Here is a 16040-nt window from a genome sequence, read left to right as displayed (position 1 = left end):
TTGGGGCTGGGATCTGGGACTATGTGGCAGCAGTGGTTACTGCCTTGTGTGGGGAAACTCGAGAAGTAACCGATGTTAAACTGCATTGCTATTGAAATATGCCTTTCAACAAAAGCTTGGTATAAACAATGACTGCAGGTGGTGGAAACCAGATTCTGGATTAGTGGTGCTGGAAGAGCACAGCAGATCAGGCAGCATCCGAGGAACAGTAAAATCGACTTTTCGGGCAAAAGCTCTTCATCAGGAATACAGGCAGAGAGCCTGAAGGGTGGAGAGATAAGTGAGAGGAGGTTGGGGGTGGGGAGAAAGTAGCATAGAGTACAATCGGTAAATGTGGGAGGGGATGAAGGTGATAGGTCTGGTGGGAGGGTGGAATGGATTGGTGGAATAGATGATAGGCAGGTAGGACAACACAGGAGAAGTCATGGGGACAGTGCTGAGCTGGAAGTTTGGAACTATGGTGAGGTGGAGGAAGGGGAAATGAGGAAACTGTTGAAGTCCACATTGATAACCTGGGTTGAAGTGTTCCGAGGCGGAAGATGAGGCATTCTTCCTCCAGGTTTCTGTTGGTGAGGGAGCGGCGGTGAAGGAGGCCCAGGGCCTCCATGTCTTCGGCAGAGTGGGAGGGAGATGTGAAATATTGGGCCACAGGGCTGTGTGGTTCATTGGTGCGGGTGTCCCAGAGATGTTCCCCAAAGCGCTCTGCTAGGAGGCGCCCAGTCCCCAAATGTACAGGAGACTGCACCGGGAGCAACAGATACAATAAATGATATTGGTGGATGTGCAGGTAACAAAAGCTGCACTGTCCCCGGAGTCCTTGTTGTTTTGGAGAAATATATTTATCTCAGCCCTCAACACATTAATGATGGAATTAACACAGCCACTGGGGAACCGATGTTAAACAGTCAGACCATTCTGAGTTCCCACATATTTGCTACTGTTCGCTAAGCACTGATAGTATGCATTTGGTGCTCTGCCTAACATTCCTTATAATACTGTACTTAGAGCACGCACTTGATGTGTTCGTCTGTGGTGTGCTGTGATCGTATAGTGGTTAGTACTCTGCGTTGTGGCCGCAGAAACCTCGGTTCGAATCCGAGTCACGGCAATCATAGCTCTGTATGTCCCTGTCTTTTGTGAAACACAAAGGAATCAGTTGTTTCAAAGTTTTGATTTTCTCCAAGGTGATTTTTTTCCTCCAAGTTCTGCTCGCTCACATCTCTGTGTTTCATATGTCAGAATTCAAATCCACCCGTTCTCAGAGATTTCTTCCCTCCTACGATCACTAACCGAACTTTCCATCCCATACCCCCATTTCATTAATTTGGAGATGTCGGTGTTGGACTATGGAGTACAAAGTTAAAAATGACCCAACACCAGTTTATGGTCTTACAGGTTTAATTGAAGCACTAGCTTTCAGAGCGCTGCTCTTTCCTCATGTGTTTGCGGAGTCATTTCCTATTTCATTGAGGCATTGCAGAATCTAATACAGACTCTCCCATTGATACCGATCTGTCTGTGTGGCTGGGGTCACTGTTGCTGGTTTAACGTGCCCCAACCCCACCATCGGGACCTGCAGACCATTTGATCCATTTGGTTACCACTGTTGTGAGATCAATACTCATGTAGCAGCTTTTACTGATACGGACCAGATATTATTGGGGTTGGGGGGGGGGCAAGCTCAGGAAAATGGCACAGAACAGTATCGGGGAAAAGCGACTTCATTGGATAAGATCAGTTTCACTGCTTTTCTGCAATGGCCGAGCGCTATTACCACTGAACACTGAACTGTTAATTCAGACACCAGGTACCTGGGTTTCACTCCGACAATGCTAGGTGGTAGAATTGGGATTCAATAAATATCTGGAATTAAGAATCTAATAACTCCTATATATCCATGTTCAATTGATGAAAAAAAAACTATCTGACGTCATTTAAGGAATGTAACAGCCATTCTTACCTGCTCGGGCCTCCATGTGACTCCAGAATCACGACAATACGGTTGAGTCTCAACTACCCGCTGTGCAATTTGGTATAGCAATCAATACTGCCGAGCCAGCGACGCCCTCACACTGTAACAGAATAGAAAAAAAAAAGTTCATTAGGCCCCAGCTAGATTACTGTGTGCAGTTCTGCAATTCAGAGTACTGCATGGATGTGATCGCACTGGGAACGTTGCAGTAGAGATTCACTGGGATATTGTCTGGGCTGAAGACTTTCAGTTGTAAGGAGAGATTGGACAGACTGGGGCTGTTTGTCTCCGAGCAGAGGAGATTGGAGAAGACATGACTGAGATGTACTAAATACTGAGGGATATGGATAGGATAGACTGAAAGAAGCGTTTCTTATTGATGGAGAGATCGAACACTGGGGCCAAGAGATTTCGGGAAAAGGCAGAAAGGTTTGAGTAGATTTGCGGAAAGGGTCAGAGAGGCGGAAATCATTCTAACCTTAATAAAAAACTTGAGATGTTGATTTGCGATGCCAAAACATGTAAGATCATGGGCTCAACGATGGAAAACTTGATTCAGGTCGTTAAGCAGTTGTGTTTGACAAGTGCGGCCACAACAGGCTGAAGGGCCTCCTTCGACGTTGTTGTCCTCCACAGTATTGTGGTTAGTGTCCCCACCTGTCACAGGGCTCAATAATCCGCTGGGGGCATCGTAAAGGTTTTAAACCTGTCGCTCTGTTCCCCAGTGAAGGTTATTCATGGCTGGCCTTGCATTCTCGATGGGACATGTCTCAGGAAGGACAGTGCTGTCTGAATCATTTGGGGAAGTACTGCAGCTCCTGGGGAGACAGAGTGTCAGTGAAAGTGCAAACACGTAACTTCAGCAAACTGCACATTGTGTTTGTGTTGCAATCAAAACCATTATATAGAGTTGTTCCTGACTGATGTGTTTCATTTAAAGCAGGAATCTGAGGAAGAAAACAGAATGAACCCATTCAGATCTGAGTGCAGAAACATTTCCAGCAGAACTACTGAGGTTGTACAGCGTAGAACCGCGTTTGGATGTATTGAATTCGGGTTGATGGGCGCAGCTTGCTTTCACTAGGCGGAGTTGCCAGTGTGTAAAGCCATTACACATGATCCAGATAGTGTTCAATGTGATGTTACATTTGATCAGTGGTTCGCACTGCTCTGAAGTCTGTAGGTTAGGTGGATTGGTCATGTTAAATGGCGCTCATCTGTCCAGGGAGTGAACTCAGTAAGTTCAGTGAATTAGCCATGTGTAACGCAGTGATAAGTTCAGCAGTCACAAGTTGCCAGGTTTTATTCCACCAGGTTTATTTGAAATCACAAGCCAGAGGTCTGCGGGGATAGAGACGGGAGCTAGGTCTGGTTGAGATGCTGTTCATAGTCTCCCGACAGACCCGATTGACTCAACTGTACTTTCTGCAATGTAGGGAATCGGTGATTCTATTAGAGAGGACACTTCCAGCGTTTACTGTGCTGCTAAGACATTGGAGACGATGCTGACGGCATTTAGTGGGGATGGAGTTTTATTTATTTGTGTTTTGGAAAATTTGAAACTAAACCAAGGAAAACCGAATGGAAGTTTTCCAGAGTATTTGAGGTTTGGAGAGAGTAAATATGTGGCAAATTCACTTTTTCAAGTTCATAAATTTCTGAAAGTCAAGATTTCAAAACCATCGATGTAGGACAAAGAAATAATGGGGGCAGAATTTCTGTCACTCAGACAATCTGTTTCCAAAATATTTGGAAAGGCACATTGAGAGACACACAAGCTGTGAGTTTCAACAGGAGAGAGACAGCGTGTGGCCAGGTAAAAGTGTAAAGGAGGGTGTAGGGGGTAGAAGGTGCGAGGAAACAATATCTAATTTGGACGACTTCAGATGCAAAGAAATATCGGAAACGTCTGCAGCTGAGTAAGATTCAGCAAAAAACTCAGTGTTTTTTAAAAGATTTCTATTAATATTCCACATGAAGCATAATAAATGGAACTGAGCAGATTTGGTATATTGTCAAGGAAAGCTATTCCATAATGAATAGGAAGTGACCCGTCTCTTGGAGATCGATTTCCTGCTTTAATCCCATGCCTTAAAGATGGGAGGAGGATCGCCATGATTTTGGGTTCATTTGATACCCATTGAAATCTGCCAATGTAACTGAGCATCAAAACTGCCATCTTGTTTTGTAGTTCAACCTTCTGTTTTTCTCATCAGTATTTTCGTTCAGCTGAAATAAATTCGGAGCAAAATTGAATGCAACATTGAACGTGGACGATCTTGCTCTTGCCCTTCATTGTACCGGAGATTTGTGAGAAATCGGTACCTCATCAAAGTCGAAGTAAAGCAATTTGATTCTGTTGTAAGTTACATTGGGATAATGAAATGGAGTGCAAACGTTTCTTTTCTCCTTTCATTCCATCTTGACATTCTATGAATTTATGTCGAATGAAAGGGGAACAAATAAGGAAAGATCGAGTGCAATAGTTTATCCAGTGGGATTGTGAATTTTAATGTAATACTCCACACAAAGTTCTGATCAGTAATTTAAACAGTCAATTGAATTGGAACCGCAGAAAACTTTTCCAGTGAAATGAATCTTTCAGTCTTTTACAACCTTTTGCTGTGTGAATCATACCGCGATCCATCATACAGCGTGATCACCAAGTTGGCAACAATATTAGATCCACCAATTTTCTTTAGCAATCACAACATCTGCACATACCCATCTGCGGTGTGCCCAGTGCCATTTGTTGTATCCAGGCCCCAACACATTTCCTGGTCATGAACTTATGAGCATACTTCCTGATCTATTTGATCAGATTGAGAAACCTTTTCTATCACTTCATCCCCTCCCCTCAGAATTCTAAAGGTATCAATTAAATAAGGCGTTAGACCAAATGATGTTGGATTGGAAGACGGACATTCAGCGCATCGAGTCTGCTCCACCATTCAACGAACTCATGGCTGATCTGATAATCCTCAACTCCATTCTCCAGCATTGCCTCGACAAAGCTTTATCATCTTTCTGGTTAAATATCTGTGTGGCACAGTTTGAAAATACACAACAATTCAGCTTCAACAACAATTTCGGCAAGGAGTTCCATCGATTTACTGGCCCCTGAGCAAAAAAAATGCCGCATAGTCGTGTGCGGCCCGGTGGCAAAGTGGTTAGCGCTGCTGCCTTACAGCGCCAGAGACCCGCGTTCAATTCCTGCTTCAAGTGACTAGCTGTGTGGAGTTTGCATGTTCTCCCTGTGTCTGCGAGGGTTTGCTCCGATTCCCTCCCACAGTCCACAAATGTGCAGTTTAGATGAATTGGCCATACTAAATTGCCTGCAGGTGGGTCGGTGCAGACTTGTTGGGCTGAAGGGCCTGTTTCCACACTTCTCTAATTTCTGAACTAACCAGGCAATATCTCATTCTGCTTTCCTCCGACCAGAGGGTGAACCACCAGCCCATAACTACCCTGTCAATGAACATTTATAAATGTTATTATGTGATTATAGAGCTCCCCTCCGTCTTCTTTGTTTCAAAGAGAATAATCCCTGCCTTTCATTCCACGAAGCTCCATTTTCTCCAGTGTTGACAACATGCTCATTAATCTCTGCTGTCCCTGCAGCGTCCTTACATATTTTTACGGCAAGCGGAGACATTTATGCAAAGAAACGGTTGGAATTTCAAGCACAGAGGGGAATTGGAACTTGAAATCAGGCAGCGACTGGAATCAGATTTTCCACACAAGGACGAGATAGAGTAATGAACACTCCGACAAATGAGAATCTAATCATATTTCATTGACATTCAATAGCTTTACTGTAAACAAATTACCCCGTGCAGTCGTCCACAGAGCTATTATTTCGGGGGAAAAAAACTTATAGAAACTGGCGACATAAACACTTTGACAACAACATGTTCTTGAGGCATTTTTTGATTATAAACTCAACTCATTGTTCTGTGAATCCTACATCTTTTGCAAGGCACAAATGAGACGTTAATATAACTCTCTCCATTTGCCTAGATGGGTGTAACTTCAATAACAATTAAGGAACTGGACACCGTCTACGACAATGCAGTCACTTGTGTGTACCCTCTTCAACACCTGCAATATTCATTCCCTTCACCGCTAAGGCGCAATTGCAGCAGTGTGCACCAACTATAAGATGCACTGGAGTAAGTCATTCGGGCATTTTTGACAACCTTCAAAGCTCAACAGCTGTACTAACGATAAGGACAAGGTTGGAAGATGCAACGAAACGCCACCATTTTCAACTTACCCTCCAAGGCCCATAGCACCCTGAGGTGGAAAGGAATCAGTGAGAAAATCATTGCTAAAACGGTCTTGATGGGCAAAGTTGCATACTTCAGCCTTCCATCTTTTGTCTTACAATTTTAAGAAAAATGTTGATGTATGCGGTGACCAGACTTGTGCTCAGTCCTTTAGCTGTTCCCTAAACTGGTGGTTGCTAAAGTTCTGATATCATCCACAACCTGTGGTCAACAATAGAAAATATCTGAAAATCCTCTCAATCAACTGACTCCCGTCAAGATTAGAGTGGTGTTGGAGAAGCACAGCAGGTCCGGCAGCATCTGAGGAGCAGGAAAAATGGACATTTCAGGCAAAGGTTTCAGGAATGAGACTGGGAGCACATTGGAGGGAGAGAGAAATGAGAAGGGTGTGGGGCTGGGGAGAAGGTAGCTGAGAGTGCTGTAAGTGGATGCGGGTGTGGGGTGAACATGATATGTCAGAGAAGTAGGTGGGGTGGATAGGTGGGAATGAAAATGCACAGGTGGGACAGGTCAGGCAGACGGTGTTGAGCTGGAAGGTGAGAACTGGGGTAAGGTAGGGGGAGGGGAAATGAGGCAACGGGTGAAGTCCAAATTGATGCCATGGGATTGAAGGGTCCCGAGGCAGATGATGAGGCTTTCTTCCTCCAGGTTGTGAGGCAGTGGCAATACAGGAGGCCCAGGACCTGCATGTCCTCGGGAGAGTGGGAGGAGGAGTTGAAATGTTTAGCCAAGGGGCACTGGGGTTGATTCTTGCGGGTATTCTGGAGATATTCTCTGAAGTGTTGTGTGAGAACACGTCTCTTCTCTCTAACTTAGAGGAGACCGCATCGGGCGGAACGTATACAAGAACTGGCATGTGTGGAAGTGCAGGAGAAACTTTGATGGACGTGGAAGCCTCCATTGGAGCCTTGGATAGAGGTGAGGAGGTAGATGTGGGTGCAGGTTTTGGAATTCCTGCAGTGACAGGGAAATTTATATTTCCCTCCCCACCCCTATCCACTTTTCAAAAAGACTCTTTCCTCCACGACTACCTAGTCAACTCGACGCCCTCCAAAAACCCACCCTCCCCTCACGGCACCTTACCCTGCCACCACAGGAATTGCAAAACCTGCACCCACATCTTCCCTCTCACATCCTTCCAAGGCTCCAATGAGCCTTCCACATCCATCAAATGTCCGTGTGCACTTCCACACATGTCGTTTATTGCATCTGTTGCTTGGGATGTGGTCTCCTCTACATTGGGGCCAACAGACACATTCTCGGAGAGCGCTTCAGAGAACATTTCCAGGGAACCCGCAACATTCAACTCCAACGCCCCATGACCAAAAACATTAATTACCACGTCCCCCGACTCTCTCAAGGACATGCAGTTCCTGGGTCTCCTCCACCGCCATTCCCTCAACACCAGACGCCAGATCTTCCACCTCGGGACCCTCAACCCCAGGGCATCAACGTGGTCTTCACCAGTTTCCTCATCTCTCCACGGTCACCTTATCCAAGTTGCAACTTTCTAACTTGCCACCATCCTACTGACCTGTCCCACTTGTCTATCTTCCTTTCCACCTATCCGCTCCACCCTCTTCTCCGACCTATCACCTTTAACCCCATCTCTATCCACCTCTTGCACTCTCAGCTAAATCCTTCCCAGACCCAGTCCTCCCGTTTATCGCTCCACCCACGAGGCTCCCACCTTTTTTCCTGATGAAGGGCGTTTGCCGAAACGTTAGTTTTTTCTGCAACTCGGATGCTGCCTGACCTGCTGTGCTTCTTCAGCACCACTCTATTCTTGATTCTGATTTCCAGCACCTGCAGTACGCACTTCCGTCCATCTGATTCCCCTGTCCATTGATCTTGAATAGGCCGTTGCTGAAGTTCCAGCATCATTTCCCTGCTCTTATATTCCCACCTGCTATCAAGAACAGAAAGTATTTCCAACCCATCGAGATCACATGATACCTTGTCCAATCACCTTCAAACATTCGTGAATGTCTACTCCAATTTCTCTTTTATTACTTTAAACCACTCAGTATTCACACTTTACTCATTGTGCGTCCTCAAATTCATTATCACCCACTTCACTGGATTGAATTCCTTTCAGCACATTTTCTTGCCAATTGTTTCCCTGCAGTCTATGGCTTTCTTCCTCGTGGTTAACTACATGACTAATTGTTACCTGATTTGCAAACAGCTAAATGATGGCCACGACAAATAATTAAAAATCGTTGACCTATATGAGTAAACAATAGAACTCATTGAAGCCATGGTTCATAAGCTTGCAGAGGACAGCAGAATTGGAGACTGTAAAGAAGGTGATCTAAGATTCCAGAAGGATCTTAATCCATTGCGTCTTTGGGTTGAAAAATGTCACATGAAGTTCAATCTGGATAAATGGAAGGTAGTGCATTTTGCTACATCAAATAAGAGTAGGGCTTATACAATTAATGATCGGGTGTCGCATCGTGCTATGGAACACACAGGCCAGGAATGCAAGTACATAATTAATTTTAGTTTGCTTCATATATAGACAGAATGGTTAAAAAATGTCATCTCGCCTTCGTTGCTCAGTCCTTTGAGCGTAGGGGTTGGTACGTTATGTTGAAGTAGAATAGGACATTGGGTGATGCGTCTTCTGGAACACTGTGTCCAGTTCTTGCCGCCCAGTAAAAGCAAGGAAATTATTCAGCTGGAGTAGGTTTAGAACAGGTATACCTGCGTATGGCTAGTGGGGAAGGTTTGTGTTATAACGAAATGTTGGATAGGCTGAGAATATTTTCTCTCTAGCACTGGAGGTTGAAAGGCGACGTGATAGAAATGTAAAAATTATTGAGAGTTCGGCTCGAGTTAACTGTAACTGTCTTTTCTCCAAGGAGGGGGGACTTCAATACGAGAGGGAAAATGTTTAAATTGAAATGAGGGATTTAAAATTAGACATGAGAGGCTTTTTTAACAGAGGATGGTTTATGTGTGCAATTCACTTCCTGAGGCAGTGATGAATGAAAGTACATTTGCAATATTTACAGGCTATTTGGATCGATAAATGAATTGGAAAGTATCAGTGGGATTAACAAAAGCTATTCATTCATGCCTAGTACATAATTTATTGCCCAGAGTGAAGATCAGAATCAACCACGATATTATGGATCTGGAGTCACATACCAGCCAGACACAGACGACAAGCAACATGAATTCGACTGGGACAACACTACCATTATAGGGCAAGCTAAACAGAGAACAGCCAGGGAATTTCTAGAGGCATGGCACTCATCCACAGACTCTATCAACAAACACATCGACCTGGACCCAATATACCGGCCACTCCAGCGGACAGCTCGAACTGACAACCGGAAGCAGCAGAGACAGGCCACTACAAATGCCGGAGGAAACAGCACAGAAGCGCTTCACAGGAGGCTCCCAAGCACTGAGGATGTCACCTAGACAGAGGACGAAACGTTTGCAAGACAAATTCCCAGGTCGGCGAACAAAACCACAACAACGAGCACCCGAGCTACAAATCTTCTCCCAAACTTTGAGTTTCCTTCCCTATGAGGCATTAGTGAATCAGATCTACAACAACTGATTCAACATCATCGTTAGACTCCAGGAATTATTTGAAATAAAATTCCAGCATCTGCCTTGCCAGGGTTTGAACCCGTGTCCACAGAATTATATCTGTACATTCATGTTAACAATGTAGTAATAATATCACAAAGGCATTGTTAACCCTCAGCAGTTGCAAGAGCCATCAGATGCGACTCGTCTAGTTTGGCATTATGTTCAGGATGAGCAGGTAGGACAGAAAGGCCTGTTTTCATGCTGTGTGAGTCTATGACTTTGACGCTATGAAACTGGCAGCTGGTTGGGATTAACAGCAGCATTGACAGTTTAATTGATCTCCTTCTGGCATATGTAATCTTGTTGGTTACTGTGGAGGTTCTTCTGCTCATTGAGCCCTTCCCACACACGGGACTGTTGAATAGCCTGTCCCCAGTTTGACTGAGTAGTTGAGATTCCACTTCAGCAGGTAATTGAATCCGGCATTGCGCTGGTTTCTCTGTGATATCGTTGTCTTTGTATCTACCCAGGATGAACGATTGGTTCAAATCATGTCCATGCAGACGCAAGTACCTTTGTCCATGTTGTGAATGTGTTTTTATTCTTCCTGATATATCCACAGGGTGTGGATGTCGCTGGTCAGGATAGCATTTGTTGTTCTTCCTGATTCGCTGCTGCCTCTCTGCACAAAAGATATGGATTCGATCCCAGTGTCGTGTGACTGTGTTCAGTTTGCACATTCTCTTCTTGCTTGTGTGAGTTTCCTCCCACAGTCTGAAGGTGTGTAGGTTACTGGGATCAGCCATGGGAAATGAAGGGACTGAACAGGTATGGAGTGTGGGTCTGAAAAGGATGTGCTTCAGAGGGATAGTGTCCCACACGGTCGTCATTCTCGGATTAAGGGTCAGCTATTTGCTTCAGGTCCTGGAGACACAAGTAGGCAGGATTGGGTAAAGATGGTAGCATCCCCTATATAAGTGACATGCATGAATGGGATTGCAAGAAATTAAAGTCATGTTCTCTGTTCCTGAGGTCAGGCTTCCATTCCAGGTTTTATTCATCAAACTTTAACATTACCAGTTCCGTGTGTGAGTCCCCAGGGATGAGTAGTTTATTATATAACCACAACACCACCTTCTCCTGGTTGCAGTATTTATTGGGAACAAGAAGCTGATTCTGAGCTGATCCGAACAAAAGCAGATGCCAATGTCAAAACCACTGATCCAAATAGGAAAATGAAATTTCGAACCTTGCCACCCTAAAGTTAAAGTCTCCACACTCTTTGGATGCGCCAATCGGCTGTCTCAGCAACATGTGCTGTTTATGGTCATAATATTATAAATGGGGGCAAGTATTCCCTTCCGCCCCGCTTTTGACCAGGAGATGTCCCAACCTCGGAAATACATGCGCCTCTCTCCTGTCATTCCATCCCAGTTTCCAATTGGATCTTGGTCCATGCTTCATACAGTTTCTCTGATTCCGGTTCTGGAACTAGGATTATGTGTGATTTCATGCAGCAATTGGTCCTGCCTTCTGTGGGCAAAGTGATGAAGTAGCCGAAGTTCATATATAATGATATTGAAGCATACGTTTCAACAATATTCTGCAATCTCCCAAGAGTTTGGAGAGTTTCATTAATCCCATTCTCCTGTACGCTCATTCATGGAATCTCCACAGTCTCTGGGGACGCTAAAGTTAAAGATTCGGTTCATTCTGCTTTCCCACATGCCTGTCGCTATGTCCTGATATTGTACATTCTTCCTGACATTTCCTCTGCTACCATACAGGTTGCAGTTTGCAAGCGTGCTATGTGGAATGCTGTAACCGTTTAGTAGTTCGAATTTTATGTTGCGATTGCAGCGACCTCGGCTAGAATCCACATCATGGCAGTCAGTTCTCTCAAAGTTTTACTTTTGGTGAAACACGGTCAGAAATTAATCGTTTTTACAAGATAATATTCTCCGATGTGTTGATCGGTTTTCCATCGAATTTTGTTCTCTGATATTTCTACGTTTCATGTATCAGGATTTTAACCCAAAAGTTCTCGAAGATGTCTCTCCCTCGCACTCTCCCTAACTCTCTTTTCCGTCTCGCGTCCCATTTGACTGAGGCATTGCACAATCTAACATACACTTTCACGTTGATCCCATCCAGTCTGTGCCGTTGCATTCACTGTTGCCCCAATCTCTTCATTGGCACCTTCAAATCATTCGATCCGTTGGGATAGCTTGGCTGTGACATCAATTCGCTTTTAGCAGCTTTTACTGACATGGACAAGAGATTATTGGAGTGTGAGGCTCAATAAAAGGGCATAAGGAATAATTGGGGAAAAGAGACTCTATTGGAAAAGATCCCCCGTGAGGGATTTCTGCGATAGCCTAGTGGTATTATCGCTGGATTGTTAACACATCAAAGCCAGGTAATATTCTGGGGAGAAGGGTTGGATTCTCACCACGCCACGAAAATGATAGTTTGTGAATGCAATAAATACCTAGAATTAAGAATACGTTGTATGAAAAACCCATGTGTTTCACTGACGTCCTTGAGGGAAGGAAACTACCGTCCTTATCTGGTCTGGCGTCCTCGTGACTCCAAACCGGAAGGCAATAAATGCTGCAGCGCCACCCCCGATGCTGTTACAGAATAGAAATATGTTCATTCGGCTCATTGCTAGAATTGTCCAGGGATGAGTCGCACTGGGAGAGTTGCAGGAGAGATTCACTCGGATAGTGTCGTAACTGAAATTGTGCATTGAAAAATACCTTGATTGTTTGCTAAGTCTCCGATCTGTTAGAATGACCATGTGAGCTTCACTTCTTTCATATGTAAAGTGCAAAGCTTTTTTATTTTAAAGTTTCATTCTCAGGTGATGTTTAACAACTGGTGTCTGCCCCCCTGTGCTGCTGTCTGTTCCATAATATTTAGACTGATTCTAATTTATAAAAATGAGTTACCAGAGACTTACATGGAGTCATGCAGTTTTTGAGCAACGTACAATGTAACTCTGTAAGTACAAATTCACCCCACAGACGTGTGTGTGTGTGTGTGTGTGCGCGCGCGCACGCGTGCGCACTCGTGTAGGAGGGTCTTTGTTTGTAGATAGGGCAATAGGATCACCTGTACTGTGACATGAACCCAATGACCATGGGTACCAGTCTGCGGGGGCACTTTTAGCTGCTGCCTGTTCCAAAGACCGCCTTGTAGGGTTGTCACCCGAAGATCCGAGTTCGAATGTCCTGGATCACTGAAGTGCTCTCCAACTGGGAAGGTGACACCTGTCTGTTGATTGATGTGCAGCGCCGATTCCGTTGTTGTAGCCTCTGCTCAGCTTCACCAATGTACCATGTCTTAAGGCATTCTTGCCTGTAGAGTGTTGGTTTTTGTTTAGATGAGCGTCAGTCTAAACATTATGGCATGGACGCAGCACACAGGGACTAGCACCTTCAACATATTATCTGTGCTGACACTAATTGGTAAAGCCCACCTGACAATGTAACTGTGAAAAGAAAGTTTTTCGATTTACATAAGAAAGAAATGAACCTAACATAGTCATTCTAACAAATGGAAGACTTAACAAGCAATCAAGGTATTTTTCCAATGTATAATTTCAGTGACATTACACTGTAACCGTTCGCTATACATTCTGTACCTTACCACTGTGTACTCCACAACCACCTGATGAAGGAGCAGCTCTCCAAACGCTATTGCTTCCATTAAACTTGTTGGACTATGACCTGGTGTTGTGCGATTTTTAACTTTGTATTAGAATGCGGATCTCACAATTAAAATAGAGACGAAGAAACATTTGTTCTCTCAGACAGTTCCGTATCAGTGGACTTTCTTGGAGCAGAAGGCGGTTGAGGAAGTGTCATTAGGTGTAATGAGGCTGAGATCGGCAGATCTTCAAACAGCAAAGACATCAAGCATTATGGCAAAAGGCAAGAAAGTGCAGTTCAAGGTTAACAGATCAGATATGAAACCATTCAATAGTGGAACAGACTTGGTGGTCTGAATGGTGAGTATTTGTTCCTAAAATTGTTGGCCTTAATATGAAGCTGCAAAACAGACCTGAGTAAAACGTGCCAAATTTTAAAAAAGCGTGGTCCCCCGGAGCACTGAACCGAGGTGAAATGTACAAAGAGCAGCACACAAAGGGCAGACAATATTGGGTCATTGATCCGTAGTGATCAGTATACCAAGTTAAACAGGAAAACCGATATTCAGTATCTACATTGAACCTGGCTCCACGAGGCATGTAGTTAACTCTCACAAACCACTATTCCCCTTCCGTTTTCCTGACGCCCCCTCCGTTCTTGTTTTAAACTGATTGAACGTCAGGCAATTGCCAATGACATTGCTGATTTGGAACTGTAGCATATAGAACATAGAACATGAGAGTGCAGTACAGGCCCTTCGGCCATCGATGTTGCGCAGCCATGTCATACTAATCTGAAGCCCATCCCATTACAAAATTCCATGTACGTCCATATGCCTCTCCAATGACGACTTAAATGCACTTAATCTTGGCGAATCTACCACCGCTACAGGCAAAGCATTCCATGTCCTAACTACTCTCTGAGTAAAGAAACTACCTCTGACATCTGTCTTATACCTTTCTCCCCTCACTTTAAAGTTGTGACCCTCGTGTTTGCCGTCCCCAAACTTGGAAAAAAACTCTCCCTGTCCACCCTATCTAAACCTCTGATTATCTTGTATGTCTCTATTAAGTCACCTCTCAGTCATCTCTCCAACGAGGACAGCCTCAAGGCCCTCAGTCTTCCCTCATAATACATTCCTTCCATACCAGGCAACAGGCTAGAAAATCCCCTCTGCACTCTTTCCAAAGCGACAACATCCTTCTTATAATGCGGAACCAGAACTGTTGACAATACTTCAAATGTGGCCGTACCAGATCTTTGTACAGCTGCAGCATAACCTTCTGATTCCAGAACTCAATCCCTCTATTAGTAAAGGCCAAAACACTGTTTTCCTTCTTAACAACCCTGTCAATCTGAGTGGCAACTTTCAGGGATGTGTGTACATGGACACCGAGATCTCTCTGCTCATCTGCACTCCCAAGAATCTTACCATTAGCCCAGTACTTTGCATTCCGATTACTCCATCCAAAGTGTATCACCTCACACTTGTCCACATTAAACTCAATTTGCCACCTCTCAGCCCAGCTCTGCATCCTATCTATGTCTCTCTGCAACCTACGTCACGATCCACAACTCCACCAACCAGAGTGTTGCCCGCAAATTTACTAACCCAACCTTCTAAGCCCTCATCCAGGTCATTTATAAAAATGACGAATAGCCCTGGACCCAACATCGACCCTTGCGGAATGCCGCTAGTAACTGGACACCAAGATGAACATGTTGCATCAACTACAACACTCTGTTTTCTTTGAGTGAGCCAATTACTGATTCAAACTGCTATGTCTCCCACAATCCCATTCCTCCACATTTTGTATAATAGCCTACTGTGGGAATCTCATCGAACACCTTGCTGAAATCCATATACAGAACATCAACCTGCTTACTCTCATCTACCTGTTTGGTCACTTTGTCAAAAAACTCATAAGATTCGTTAGGCACGACATTTACAAAACCATGCTGACTGTCCCTGACCAGATTATTCTTTTCTAGATGATTATAAATCCTATCTCTTATAATCTTTTCCAACGCTTTACCAACAACTGAAGTGAGACTCACTGGTCTGTAATTACCAGGGTTGTCTCTAAAACCCTTCTTGAACAAGGGAACCACATTTGCAATCCACCAGTCCTATTCCTGTAGATAATGATGATTTCTGGATCAATGGCACTGGCTCGGCAATCTCTTCCTTTGCTTCCCAGAGGATTCTAGGATAGATCCCATCTGGCCCAGAGGACTTGTCAATTTTTACACTCTACAGTATTTCTAATACCTCTTCCCTGTGAACCTCAATCTCTTCGAGTCGAGATGTAAGTATCTCTGTATCTTCCTCGCCAACATTTTCATTTTATATAGTGAACACTGTGGAAAAATATTTATTTAGTGTTTCCCATGTCTCCTCTGACTCCACACACAACTTTCCACTATTATTCTTGATTGGCCCGAATTTAACTCTCGTCATTCTTTTATTCCTGACATACCAGTGGAAAGCCTTCGGGTTAACCCTGATCCTATCCGCCAACAACTTCTCATGTCTCCTCCTGGCTCTTCTGAGCTCTCTTATTAGGTCAT

The 16040-nt window shown here is 44.3% G+C and overlaps 1 non-coding gene across 1 annotated transcript; it reads left to right on the top strand.

Annotated features, from left to right (window-relative positions):
* The first annotated feature begins 1036 nt into the window (after positions 1-1036).
* Positions 1037-1108, top strand: trnah-gug (transfer RNA histidin (anticodon GUG)). Its single transcript has one exon. It is a non-coding gene; the product is annotated as a tRNA-His (tRNA).
* The last annotated feature ends 14932 nt before the right edge of the window (positions 1109-16040 follow it).

Source organism: Chiloscyllium punctatum, unplaced genomic scaffold (genome assembly GCF_047496795.1).
Source record: "Chiloscyllium punctatum isolate Juve2018m unplaced genomic scaffold, sChiPun1.3 scaffold_151, whole genome shotgun sequence".
NCBI classification, from domain to species: Eukaryota; Metazoa; Chordata; class Chondrichthyes; order Orectolobiformes; family Hemiscylliidae; genus Chiloscyllium; species Chiloscyllium punctatum.
This window is presented reverse-complemented; position numbering and strand designations above follow the sequence as displayed.